This window comes from Plecotus auritus (assembly GCF_963455305.1).
Source record: "Plecotus auritus genome assembly, chromosome: 2".
NCBI classification, from domain to species: domain Eukaryota; kingdom Metazoa; phylum Chordata; class Mammalia; order Chiroptera; family Vespertilionidae; genus Plecotus; species Plecotus auritus.
This window is the reverse complement of record NC_137771.1, coordinates 82,828,793-82,842,728: the sequence shown is the minus strand read 5'-3', so window position 1 is coordinate 82,842,728 and position 13,936 is coordinate 82,828,793. Positions and strand designations below refer to the sequence as shown.

General features: G+C 41.2%; 1 pseudogene across 1 annotated transcript; it reads right to left on the bottom strand.

The window, feature by feature from the left end:
• Nucleotides 1-1,117: 1,117 nt before the first annotated feature.
• Nucleotides 1,118-2,118, bottom strand: LOC308241920 (small ribosomal subunit protein eS1-like; annotated as a pseudogene). Its single transcript has 2 exons — nucleotides 2,044-2,118; nucleotides 1,118-1,806 (listed from the first exon to the last, which is right to left on the bottom strand). The product of its transcript is annotated as a small ribosomal subunit protein eS1-like (transcript).
• Between the last annotated feature and the right edge of the window lie 11,818 nt (nucleotides 2,119-13,936).

Here is a 13,936-nt window from a genome sequence, read left to right as displayed (position 1 = left end):
CTGACACAGCTTGTTTTATCTGCCTTTAAAATACACGAACAGCTTGTTTTAGCTGCCTTTAAAATACACGAACAGACACTTACTTACCTTAAATTTGATGTCTTTTGATTCTTTACTGCTATACTATTTCACAGGGTCAAAAATCACAATTCTAGCCCTGGCTGGACTGTTGTCCCATACACCAAGAGGTCAATGGTTTGATCCCCAGTAGGGGGCATGCATGAGGCAGCCGATCAATGTTTCTCTCTCCCTCTCCCTTCCTCTTTCTCTAAACGTCAATAAAAACATATTGCAGGCAACAGTGGGGGTAAGAGATCAACCAAAGGACTTGTATGCATGCATATAAGTATAACCAACAGACACTAGGGGGGTGAGGGTATGTGCTGGGGGCTGGTGGTGTCCAGGGAGAGGTCAATGGAGGAAAAAGGAGACATATGTAATACTATATGTAATACTTTAAACAATAAAAGAAATTTAAAAAATCATAATTCTGATACATGATCAAACTCAAGAGCAAACAGTGAGTTTGATAATACATCCACAGTGTCAAAAAAAGTTTTATCTCAGCTATATGCACAATGTATTAATTTTACAAGGTAGTTACTTCTACTAGAGCACACCATGGTAGTGGTCATATTCAGGGTGACAACATTATTAGACAACTAGAGGCCCAATGCACAAAATTCCTGCCTGGGTAGGGTCCCTAGGCCTGGCCAGCAATCAGGGCCAATCTGTGGGTCAACCAGCAGGACAACTGAGGGGGGGGGGGGGCTGCTGGCACCTACTTTGGACAGCCTGAGGCCTGCAGGCTGGGGGCAGCTCCTGTGTTGAGCATCTGCCCCCTTGTGGACAGTGCATGTCATAGCGACCGGTTGTTCCACCGATTGTTCTGCTGTTTAGTCAATTTGCATATTAGGCTTTTATTATATAGGATAGGCTAAGGACATTGATATTTTCACAAATATACTGAAGGATATGCATTTGAAATGAGGTGGCCAAAGGTGGCTCATTTGTTTGTTTAGCTATTGTTTGTGTGTGTGTGTGTGTGTGTGTGTGTGTGTGTGTGTGTGTTTTATTTCACAGGTAGAATTTTTTTGGTCACTATTTTATCTGAATTTTAAACAGATTCTTGGGTTTGGGGCTCATATCCATCAGCTTGTTCAATGTTAGCACCTGTCCCATCTCTGATAGCTTTTTCAGAACTGCTACTTTTACCCTGAAGCTACATGAGTTTTCTCAGTTCAAACTTGGGTTTCTCCAGCATTTTGACTTTTCTAACAAATACATCATGGAGCAGATAAATAGATTGGCCAGCCTTCCTATGTCTTTCAATGCTCGCTGGAATCAGTTTGTCTGCAACTCGCGGATATGATGCCCATCATCTCTGGACCTGTTGATAATGAGCATAGTGGTCTTCCGAATCTGATTGTTGTGGTTTTTTTAGTAAAACTAACACAGAATAGACAAAGCAAATAGACTTTGGTGTCTTGACGTCAACATGAGCTTCAATCATGGTCTGCCATTTTTTGACAATGGAGCACATTTTGTCATGGTAAGATCCATGCCATGGAAATTAGGCAGGCAGTTTTTGCCCTGAACATCCACAGTAATTAGCTTGAATTTTCTAAATGCAACTTCATCATTTTGCAGATCAGCTAGGCGTACTTCAAAAACATGAAGACCACCAGATGTAATTTGGGTTCCTTGAGTACTGATGACTAGTGTTTCCCCAATATTTCTTATATTGAACATAGCTGGTACTTACACATCACACCAATGGTCCATAGAAAATGGATCAACCACTTTCTTTTTTTTTTTTTTTTTAATATATTTTATTGGTATTTTACAGAGAGGAAGGGAGAGGGATAGAGAGCTAGAAACATCGATGAGAGAGAAACATCGATCAGCCGCCTCCTGCACACCTCCCACTGGGGATGTGCCCGCAACCAAGGTACATGCCCTTGACCGGAATCGAACCCGGGACCCTTCAGTCCGCAGGCCGACGCTCTATCCACTGAGCCAAACCGGTTTCGGCTCAACCACTTTCTTGACTCACTTTTTTCTGCCTTTCATAAGGCGCTTGTTCTTGCCTACAGCCATGGTGTTGCTCAGAGAATCAAAAGGACAATAGCTATTATTTAAATGCCTATTCTGTACCTGTAATATGACCAAGCCTATTTCCTCAAAGCTTATAGTCTCATGCAGAAATGGATAAGTAAAAAATAAACAAACAAACAAACAAACAAACACCTCATACCACAGTGTCATAACTATTAGGATAGGAATAAAATGTACTATTAGATCTCTTTCCCTTCTTTTCACTTTCTCCTCTTTGCTCTACTTCCTTTGAGTCTTCTACCCACTGCCTCTCCCTCTCACCTCCCCAGATCCCATCAGTAATTTCCAGGAAGGACCTGGATTTGGAGTTAACAGGAGTGGGAGATGGTGGTTCAGGGGTTCTGTTGGGCTATGTGGAGCCAGGGGACTAGGGAGCACAGGCTGCAACAGGCTCTCTGATGCAGATCCTACCCCCAAAGTTTGTGGAGCCTGGGGCCAGAGCACAAATAGAAGCCACTTACCATCTGTGGACATGCACAAAAGTTGTAAATCAAGTCAATAAGCTGTTAACTAAAATATAGCTTCAGATGAACACAATTTTTAAAAAATGTGTAAAGCTATGGTTTCATAAAATAGAAAGTTGGAAAACTATCAAGTAATTGGATTTAATTATTATCTTTCATATATGGGTGCCCTGTTGATGAGTTGGCAGTATTTGGATAAGTATGAAAGGATAAGTAGACTACTGGAGAAAACAGTGATTGTCTCTGAGGATTGAGATGTGTGGCATGAAGAGGGGTTTCGAACTTATTGGTTTAGGTAACTTTTTATTTACTTTTTAAATAAATCTTTATTATTCAGATTATTACAGTTGTTCCTCTTTTTTTCCCCCCATAGCTCCCCTCCACCTGGTTCCCACCTCACCCCATGCCCTTACGTCCCCCTCTCCACTGTCGTCATCCATAGGTGTAAGACTTTTGTCCAATCTCTTCCTGCACCCCACACCTTCCCCCCCAAGAATTGTCAATCCACTCCCTTTCTATGCCCCTGATTCTATTATAGTCACCAGTTTATTCTGTTCATCAGATTTTTTTATTCACTTGATTTTTAGATTCACTTGTTGATAGATATGTATTTGTTGTTCATAATTTTTATCTTTACCTTTTTCTTCTTCTTCCTCTTCTTAAAGAATACCTTTCAGCATTTCATATAATACTGGTTTGGCAGTGATGAACTCCTTTAGCTTTTTCTTGTCTGTGAAGCTCTTTATCTGACCTTCAATTCTAAATGATAGCTTTGCTGGGCAGAGTAATTTTGGTTGTAGGTTCTTGCTATTCATCACTGTATATTTCTTGCCACTCCCTTCTGGCCTGCATAGTTTCTGTTGAGAAATCAGCTGACAGTCATATGGGTGCTCCCTTGTAGGTAACTAACTGTTTTTCTCTTGCTGCTTTTAAGATTCTCTCTTTGTCTTTTGACCTTGGCATTTTAATTATGATGTGTCTTGGTGTGGTCCTCTTTAGATTCCTCTTGTTTGGGGTTCTCTGTGCTTCCTGGACTTGTAAGTCTATTTCTTTCACCAGGTAGGGGAAGTTTTCTGTCATTATTTCTTCAAATATCTTGCTCTCTCTCTTCTTCTGGCACCCCCATAATTCTGATGTTGGTACGCTTGAAGTTGTCCCAGAGGCTCCTTACACTATCTTCATATTTTTTTATTCTTTTTTCTTTTTGCTTTTCCAGTTGGGTGTGTTTTGCTTCTTCATATTTCAAATCCTTGACTTGATTCTTGTGATCCTCTAGTCTACTGTTGGATCTCTGTATATTATTCTTTATTTCAGTCAGTGTATGCTTAATTTCTGATTGGTCCTTTCTCATATCCTTGAGGGTCTCATTAAATTTCTCGGAGGTTTCTAGGAGATTCTTGAGTAACCTTATAACCGTGGTTTTGAACTCTATATCCAGTAGTTTGCTTTCCTCCATTTCTTTCATTTGTGACTTGTTTCTTTGTCTCTGCATTTTGGTTGCTTCCCTGTGTTTGTTTCTATGTACTGGGTAGCTGCTAAGTCTCCTTGAGTTGATAGAATGGCCTTGTGTGGTTGGTGTCCTATAGGGCCCAGTGTCTTAGCCTCCCCAGTCACCTGAGGTGGATGCTCTTGGTGCACCCTTTTGTGGGCTGTTTGCACAGTCTTATTGTAGTTAACCCTTGATTGTTGTTGGTATCACTGGGAGGAATTGACCTCCAGGCCAATTGACTGTGATGACCAGCTGTGTCTACACTAGAAGATCTGTTGCACAGGACTTGCTTCAGTGGGGCTTTGGTGCTCACCCTTATGGGGCAGGACTTGCTTCAGGGTGGCTTTGGTGCTCACTGAGTCTGCCACTTGAGTGGGTCTCTTATGGATGTGAAGAGTTGTAATCGAGTATGGTCTCACTCTGACCACTGGGTACACTGGCTCTTGGATCTCCAAGGAGGTGCAAGCCCCACTGTCTGGGGCTGCCCAGCAGGAGCTACAGAGAGATCTGCAGATTCCTCATCTTTGTATGGGCTTTGGAAGTGGCCGGAGGAGGCCCAGCTGTGAAGCAAGGCCACTGCTGCTGCCGGGCTTGGGCCTTCTTTTGGAAGCTCTGGGGCTCTCTGACCCAGCTGCAGTTTGTTTTAGGCGAAAGGACAGGCCATTCATATGCAAAAGCGATGCGCACAGTTTGGGTGGGGTTGTAAATTGGGTGGGGCGGGGTCTCTGGGAATCACCAGGGCAGAGCAAATAGCAAAGGCTGCCAGTCAGCCCTGAACCAGAGAGGTCCCCAGTTCTCCACGTCCTGCGCCCTTGAGCAGGAACAATGATCACTGCGAGCACCTCTAAGAGAAAGCCACCCTCACGTTCCTGTCCTGATGCCAGACAGACCAGTTTCTCCCCATATATGCCTGGGTCCCCCAGAGTCTTGCTGGGAACTGGAGTTCAGAGCAATCGGGAGCTTGTATCTCCCTCCCGGTTAAAAGAGCAGCACATCCAGGTGCCAGCACTTTCCATGCCTCCGCACCTCTTCCGGTCTCAATGAGCTTTCTTCACCTCTCTAGTTGTGGAACTTCCACTCAGCCATATTCCCGTGGCTCTGGGTGGTAGTTGTTCTGCTGTTTAGTTGTGGTTTTGATGTGGTTGTGAGAGGCAGCAAGTACAGGTGATTACCTATGCCGCCATCTTGGTTCTTCTCTTCGATTAGGTAACTTTTTAAAGACATGATGAGGTTTTGGGTAGTTTTATTTTCTTTTTCTCTATTTTTCAAATTTCTAAAATAATATGTTGCTTATGTAATTTGAAAAAAAAAAAAAAGCCAAGTCTAGAAAACCACTCTAGGATTGGAAAGTGTCTCACTAAGTTGAATTTCTAGAAAAAGGTTGTGCTTCAATTTTTAGACCCATATGACTTAAGGAATTGACTAACGTTAACATCAGAAACACCAAACATTTTTCTTCAAGAGGTTCTGGGGGAATTAGAAAGATGCCCACCTGTCAAAAAATAACAAATCAAGAATCTATATTTTAAAAAGAGAACATGTACAGCCATAGAACTTACTGCCTGACCTTTCTAGGCATATTATTTTTACCACTAATCAAATATTTATTTTTCAATGACCTCAGACATTTCAGTCTGGATTATTTCTACAATAGGTATTGCATTTGCTCAGGGATTTAAGCATTTCAAAGTGCTTCACATCAGTCCTCTCATTTTATTGTTACAATAACCCTATTGGGAAGGGAAAATATTAAAGAAAATCAAGGCCCCAATTTGGCTCCCATGTCACAACCAGTTCTTGGTGAAACAAGGACTGGAGAATAGGTCACTGAGATCTGAGTCCAGTTCTTTTGCCACTGTGGTTAATAAACTTACACAAGGAATTTTCTGGAAAGTACACTTATTCCTCAGAAATTTTTGTAAATGTCCCCACTGTTGATTTTTTAAAAATGAAAGTTACTTTTAAAAAGCAGTCAATATTTTTCTATGAGCTACTAAAGAATACTCAACACCCTTTTAAGAGATGCCTGAGTCCCTGTAAGTATATCCACAAATGAAGATCTTTATAGAAAGTGCTAATTAGTGCTAAGTACCTTTAGAGATGCCTTCTAGGATAATGTCCAAGGACACACCACATGGAGGAGGAAATTATAATACCCTTCCCCTCAGGGATGCAGCTAATTTTCTGTGATGATGAGAGACCATAAGATTATTTTACTCAGTGCTTAAAAATGTGCACAAGTACCATGTTAGTGTTATTACAAGATTTGTAATAGCCAACATTTTACCCAGACTAGAAAAAGCACACTTTAAAAAGATAATTTGGATGAAATGAGTAAAGGGGGTCAAAAGGTACAAAGTTCCAGTTAGTAAATAAATAAGTAATGGGAATGTAATGTACAGCATGGTGACTATAGTTATTAATATTGTATTGCATATTTGAAAGTTGCTAAGAAAGTAGATCTTAAAAGTCATTACCACAAGAAAAAAACTTTTGTAACATGTATGGTGACAGATGTTAACTAGACTTACTATGGTGATCATTTTGCAATATATACAAATATTGAATCATTATGTTGAATGCTGAAACTAATATAATGTTACATGTTAATTATATCTCAATTTTAAAAAAAGCACAGTGGTTTTTAAAGTTAAAGCTATGGTGCTATTAAAAAAGATAATTTAATTTTTGTAATATATGTTTCTGTAAATTAATTTTGAAAATTTCATATTATTGCAGTTCAAAATGTTTATAACTTAACTTCTAGTTTATATGTCATGACTTTAGTGAGCTGCATATAGAGTAAAAGTCAAAACAACCCCCTACTCACTCCCATTCGACACCACACAGGTCAACAGCTATAATTAACTGAGGCTATTGGCTCTATCAATTAAAATAATTCCCACTGGAAAAATTATAAAACCAAACCAAAATTCTCATGTAAATTTTTTTAAATTTTACCTCAAAATCTTAAAGTAAATCTGGAACTTCTTGTAAAACACCATTGCTCAATCAAAACAAGCAAAAGTAAGTCCTCTTTTTTTCAGACTATGAAGATAAATCATGAAGTTCTCATGTAATGGAACCAGTGTTTCTGCAAAGCTAGGAAGAGGTCTGTGCTTGATCCAACCATCAGATGTGTCACAGAGCTATTTTATAGTTAAATAAACAGCCATTTAGAGAATAAGGGAAGTATTTAATAATTCTAGAGTCAACTTTGGCTTTCAGGTTCAAAGACTCCAGTCATGGCCCAATAATGGGTCAGCAAGACCTGGTGTGTTTGCTGGCATAGCTGCTTCAGGAGATGGTGATATGTGTCTTCAACAATAATGCAAAACCCAACACCCCAGGTCAAACCACTGTCCAAGTGCCTCTTGTACTTCTGAACTCAACTGTCTGCTACTACCTCTCTAATCCATGGTCGTAAGACGGCTGTTAAATCAGAAAAAAGAGGAAAGCTATTCACATAAAAACAAATATCTGCATGATTCCATTTATATGAAGCACCTAAAATATTCCAACTCAGAGAAGCAGAGAGCAGAATAGTGGTTGCTAGGGGTAAGAAGGCATTTAAAAGAGGGAGCTGCACCTGACCAGTGTGGCTCAGTAGTTGAGTGTTGACCTATGAACCAGGAGGTTCAATTCCTGGTCAAGGCACATGCCCAGGTTTCAGGCTCGAACCCTAGTAGGGGGCATGCAAGAGGCAGCCAATCAATGATTCTCTCTCATCATTGATGTTTCTATCTCCCCCTCTCCCTTCCTCTCTCTGAAATCAATAAAACTATTTTTAAAATATAAAAGAGGGGGCTGCTAATCAATGGGTATTGTCAGGGAGGGGAAATTCCCCCTTCTGAGTTCTAATGGCTGAACTAATAATAAAATTGACATAAAACCAGATTAACAGAAGGAAACCCAATATAATACATGCACATAGAGATCATAAATGATACTCAGAGGAGTATCATTTGTATACTTTTTAGATAAAGAAACAATACATTTGTGAAGATTTGACAGGACTAAGAAACACAAGTTTGGGTGTTCATTAGTGAGGAATCCAAGCAAAGTTTGGGTCTAGGTAGTAAATTAGTAAAGAAGTAACAAGGTTTGTTAATACAAGCTTCTCAGCCCTGGATTCCTTAACTCTAGTGATAAAGGTATCTTTCTTAGCTCCCCTGGATGAAGGAGGGCACCTTTCATGGGGAAGATTTATTTCCTGCATTCAAGGAGACAAGGGAGGGCCAGCATGCCCACTGACTGCTTATCACGTAGCTTTAATTCGAAGTAATCACTATGCCATTGTGGTGTATTTGGGGGTGGCTTGTCCTGACAGTATAAAGTTTTAGTAAAGCAAGATGAGTAAGTTCTGAGGATGGACTGCACAACATTGTGCCTCTAGTTAACAATCCAGTATTTACCCTTAAATATCATGTTGAGTATTCTTGTCACAATAAAATTAAAATTTTTTAAAAAGGAAGAGAAAGGCAGAACAAAGCACAAAAGTGTCACGAAGAAAAGTAATTGAAGAAATAGAAAACACCTCTTTGTGGAGGGAAGGAAAGAGTGCATGTCACTGGCGCATCCCCTGAACTTTCGTGAGTCCATTCAGACAGCTAGGGGCACTGGACTCAAGTCACCGAGGTGGCTGGTGTTCTCCTCCAGCACACAGACTTTGTTTGCTTCTGTTGGCAAGAGAAAGGGCATCCTGGGTTACTACCTAGAAACAGCCAACTTTACAGTCCAGCCACACTCTTCAAGTCCTGTGTGGCGGCCCAACATGGGCACTGGGAGGAAGAGTAAGGTAATCGAGACGATCAGGAATAGCTTGTGTCTCTGTAAGCCTGCTAATGACATCAACACTATCTCCTTGACCTGTCTTCTAACATCATTTCCTAGACCTTTCTTGTGGCATGAATGCTCCCTGATGGAGGTATTTGGGGATGTACATGGCTTTTCTCTTAGTCTGTCTGATGGTGAAGAGCATTTCAACTGTAATAATATGATCATTGCCTCTGACAGACTGGAGATAAAAAATTAGAAAACAGAGAAACCAGGCCACTTTATCCCTACGGCAGAATCCAACAGTTACATAGGCAGACACATTTTATTCCTATACATTCATTCTATTCATATCCTTATAGTATCTATGTTGACACATTAATATAATTAATCTGTCCTATTGGAGAAATTACCAGACTCCACGTATTTTTAGAAAGGTGTGCCGGCATCCTCCATTCACTGATTTTATAGCTTCAACCAAAGACAGAAGCAAAATCATTATAATAAAAAGCCACCAGCAGATCGTAGCATTTACAATGCGGGGTCATAATTGAGCTAAAATTGTTCAGGAGTATGAGAAGGTCAGCTTTCCCCTGCTCTTAGCATTTGTGTAACACCAGGGAAATATTAGTGCATCTGTTATTTTAAGTGGGCACCAGCGATTCAGAAAGCTAAAAGCAGCTATATCTAAGCCTTTTTAAGTTTTCTTAGCCATTGACTCATGTTTTATCCCCTCAGTTGATGGCAACCTGACTTTTAGCCAAGCAAACAATAAATTAAGAGCATAAACAAAATTGGTGCCTCTCATTTTTCTAGTTGAGGAATATATTTAACAAAATCTTTAAATGTCCATGGATATAAATCTCTGAGCACTCCATTTCAGCTGTTTGGAAATCTAATAATGTCAGGAGTTACTCTTCTGAGTAGGCTATAAACCTAGGCAGAATTATTTTGGCATAAGAGATACAATTTGCAGGGAGATTTAAGCAGGAGGAGAGCTCATAAATGTCAACAAGTAACACAAAGCCTTATTCCCTGAATCAGAACATCTGAATTTCAGGTGTTGCAGTTGAGCAGGGAGCTGCTCCATCTGCCAGGATGCCTGACAACCTAGAACCCCCTCTGAGGATGGGCAGTCTTGCAAAATCTGTACCGAGGTCCAGCTCTCTTTGACCCGTGTTTTGGAATTTCCAGGAAGCTGGATTCCCACACTTAATTGGGAAGTGAGGGTGGGAAGTCTGATAGGCCAACACCACCAAATCTCAAAGCCAACCAATGATTTCAGCAGGGCAAAGAGGGCCAGGGCAGAGGCACCGCCTGGTGGGGACACCCAGATGGCTTGGTGGGAGGGGCTTCATTGTCCTCCCAATCCACCCAAGTGAATAAATAAGCAGTGTGCTTGCAATGTAGCGTTAGGATAAGTCTTCCACCCCTCTCCCCAGATTGTCTCTCATTAGTGCCATTCACAAAGACATTGTGGTTAATAGTAAACACTGACTTGCATAAAGTTATGGCAGATATTTCAAACCTTGACCTCCACCTAGAATTTCCTAATGACTTACACAGTACTAGAATAAGCCAGTCTGAGTAGTATGGTATGTGTGTGTATTAGGCGAAATCCAATTTGAAATTACTAGTGTGTTTGAACTTTGCAGCCCACATTATAGAGGATGGAGGATTGAACAATGCATATGTAGAGATTCAAAATTTGTTATGTAAATGAATCACGAGTTCATAAATACTGTAATGCAGTGTGGTGAATTCGACTCTCACAGTCCCTCACTGAGCTCTCGGGCTAGTGCAGGAGAAGAAAAGAAGCAAGTGTAAAGAATTCTTTGTCAGAAAAGCAACAAACAACCCTCCAGGATGCTGTAGGATCAGACCAGAGGGACACCAACTCAGGAGGAAGTGCTATTGAAGTGGGATCTTGAAGGGTGTGTAGGTGTCGGCTAAGGGAGTGGCTGGGGGAAGGGAAGAATATTGCAGACAGAGGAGAGTCCACGCTTAAGAGGTCGGTGTTGAGGCACCACGACAGGCAGGCAAGAAATGACTAGTCACACAGGGTCTTGCAAAGTCTTGTGACATTTGAGTTTTATCCTAAGAGCAATGGGGCCATTGATGGGTTTAAGCAGATCAGTGATATGATCAAAACTGGATCTTAGAAAAATCATTCTCTGTTTGAAGCTTATTTCACATTGATATTCTCTACTTAACATTTTGCAAATGTTAAGAGCTCTGTGAAGGACTGATGATTGTAACTGGATGCCTATTGTATTTTTGTAATATGGGAGTATACTATATTATGTATGATATTATGATAGTACTAGAGGCCGGGTGCACAAAAATTCCCTCGGGGAATGTCCACCTGCTGGCTTAGGCCTGCTCCCCAGGGGATGGGGCCTAAGCTGGCAGTCAGACATCCCTCTGGCAGCCTGGGACCCCTCAGGGGGTGTCCACCTGGGGAGCGGGCCTAAGCCACAGTTGGACATCCTTAGCACTGCCGAGGAGGCAGGAGAGGCTCCCGCCACTGCCATAGTGCTCGCAGCTGTCAGCCCAGCTTGTGATTGAGCAGAGCTCCCCCTGAGGAAGCGCACTGACCACCAGGGGGCAGCTTCTGTGTTGAGCGTCTGCCCCCTGGTGGCAGTGCGTGTCATAGCGACCAGTCGTTCCGCCCTTAGGGTCAATTTGCATATTACCCTTTTATTATATAGGATGATATTATGCAATGCATGTTGTGCTTTAAATGACCATGATGCATATAAAATAACAATAACTATTTATTATTATTATAAATAACAACAAACTTTTATTACAAGTTTACAGTATGCCAGGGATAGTGCTAAGGTTTTTGTAAATTATCCAATTTAATTCCTTTGAAAAGTGCTTTCAGGGATCGTTTCTATAGTTCGTTATTAGAGAAGTTTCTCTGACTGTGCAGAGCACCTGAAACCACGAGAAGGAGGCCCAGCACCTGTCCTGAGCGGGAAGCCAGCTCTTGGTGTTGCTTCAGTAACTGCCATTTGTCATTGGTGACCCTTCTTCTCTCTCATTTGAGAGAGTTAGAGGGAAAGGATGCCATCTGAGTGGAATTTTTAAAAAAAGGAAAAAAAAAGTGATTTTCACTGGGATAATTGATTGATTGATTGATGTCTCTAAAACCTGTCATCACCAACCAGGTCATAAGAGATCAAACAGATCATGCAGGCATCATGACCCAATTTGATTGTGTGTAGAAACTGGGTACCAGTTTAGTCTCTTGTTGAAGGATTGTTTTCCATATTCTCGTGCATTGGTTTAATAAACTTTGAAATCAGTCTTATCGGTGTCTCCATTTGGATTGAGAGAGTTGAGGATTAGATTTAAAGCACTTGCCTCTGTCACACAGGAAACAAATGGCAAGGTCAGAATTGCAGTGCCGGCTGTTAAAGGAGCTTCAAATGCAACCAAATTAGTTGGGAATAACCATAATTAAAAACTTAGACTTAGTGACATTAGCTTGTTTTCATTATAATGAAGAGTCCTATAGGAAAGATGACCTGAAACTATTAAGAAGGTGACAAGATGAACTTTGTATCAAGGAAGGAAGGCTGTGAACCTTGGGGATAAGATCATGAGCTTCCCAATTCCATAGAGCTGGGGACAGGATCTGGACAATTTGGCCAGAGGCATATCTGACCTGTGTAATAAATACCAAGCATACATGGGATTTTATCTTAGTTAAACAACCAAAGTTGCTTCTCCAGTACATGTTACCAGCCTGAATTATGTTTTCCCAGTGTGTGCCCCTATTTGGGAAATTGAGTATTATTTCCTAATCTCACGTATGATGGTTGCATCAGAGGAAGAAAACATTGTGCTCTTGTTCATTGTCTGCTTATTTGGCTGACATTTCTAAACCCACACAGAAAGCCCATAACTTTCTGTTCAAGAATATTTCAGTGCAGCTAAAGAGCATGTAACTGTTGACATACCAAATAGAAGGGTTGACTCATGTTACCCTGGAACCAATGCTGTATTCTTAGATGGTGTCACCTTACAGAACTTGGGTGTCCTTAAAAATAACCCTCCTCTTCCTGGACTCTCATGAATTGCTACATCCTGTCCCTCCAGAAGCTGGAGGCCTGTGCTAAATGCTAACGACCAAAAAAGAGATGTTGTCATGTGGGAATACTAAGCATGATAAGCTAAAGAAAGCAAAGAAGCTCCTTGAGAATAATTGGATTTAATGTCTTATTCATGGAATAGACTTGAACTGGAGGGGAGGAAAAATTGATTTTTTCTGCGGCTCACTGGCAGCGCCCGCAGGAACCAGCTTCCTCCGGCTCATGCAGCAGTTGTGATCATGGATCATCATGCTGTGCTGGTAGCTCAGCTTCTCCTCTGACAGTCCTTGCTCTCTCCTCTAGCTCTGGTTGTAGCACAGGCTGCAAATAAATTGCTAACATTTAAGTGCATCTGTTGCAAAGACAGAAGCACAGAGGACATTGGGGAAATTTCAAACCAAATTTCAGGACTGAGCTCATAAAAGCATGCACCATCTGTGGAATTTTGCTCATATGCATCACTATAATGGGGTGGGGGGAGTGGCAATGGAGAAGAGGAAAAAGGAGAGATACAGGATTGCATAGTTACTGGATTTAAAACCGAAGTTTCTCTTCTCAGATCAGTTCACAGGTAGCATTTGGGTCAGGTAGGATCCCAAATACCTTTCCTCACACGGAGAGGTCTAGCCTGTGGATTTAAGGTTATTTCAAATTCATTGTACCCCTTTGTCTCAACACAGCCCCTCCCCGCCCCAACACACTTTATTGGTCCTGTGCAAAGATTCACAACTTTCAATCCTTTTCTCCTGGGGGTTTGCTTGAGGGTGAGGCTGAGTCTAGCTTTTTCCCTCCATCCCCTTAACAAAGCAAAACAAAAACAAAAACATCCCAGCTCATTTTCTGATAAGCACTTTACATTTCTATAGTGCAGGAAAAGGGAAGTTCCTTCAGAATCCCGTTATAGATGATCACTCTCATTGTCTAACTAGCTTTTCATTCTTTGTGATTTTCATTTCCCTCCACAGTTCAGGGCACTTTGGAAAAAA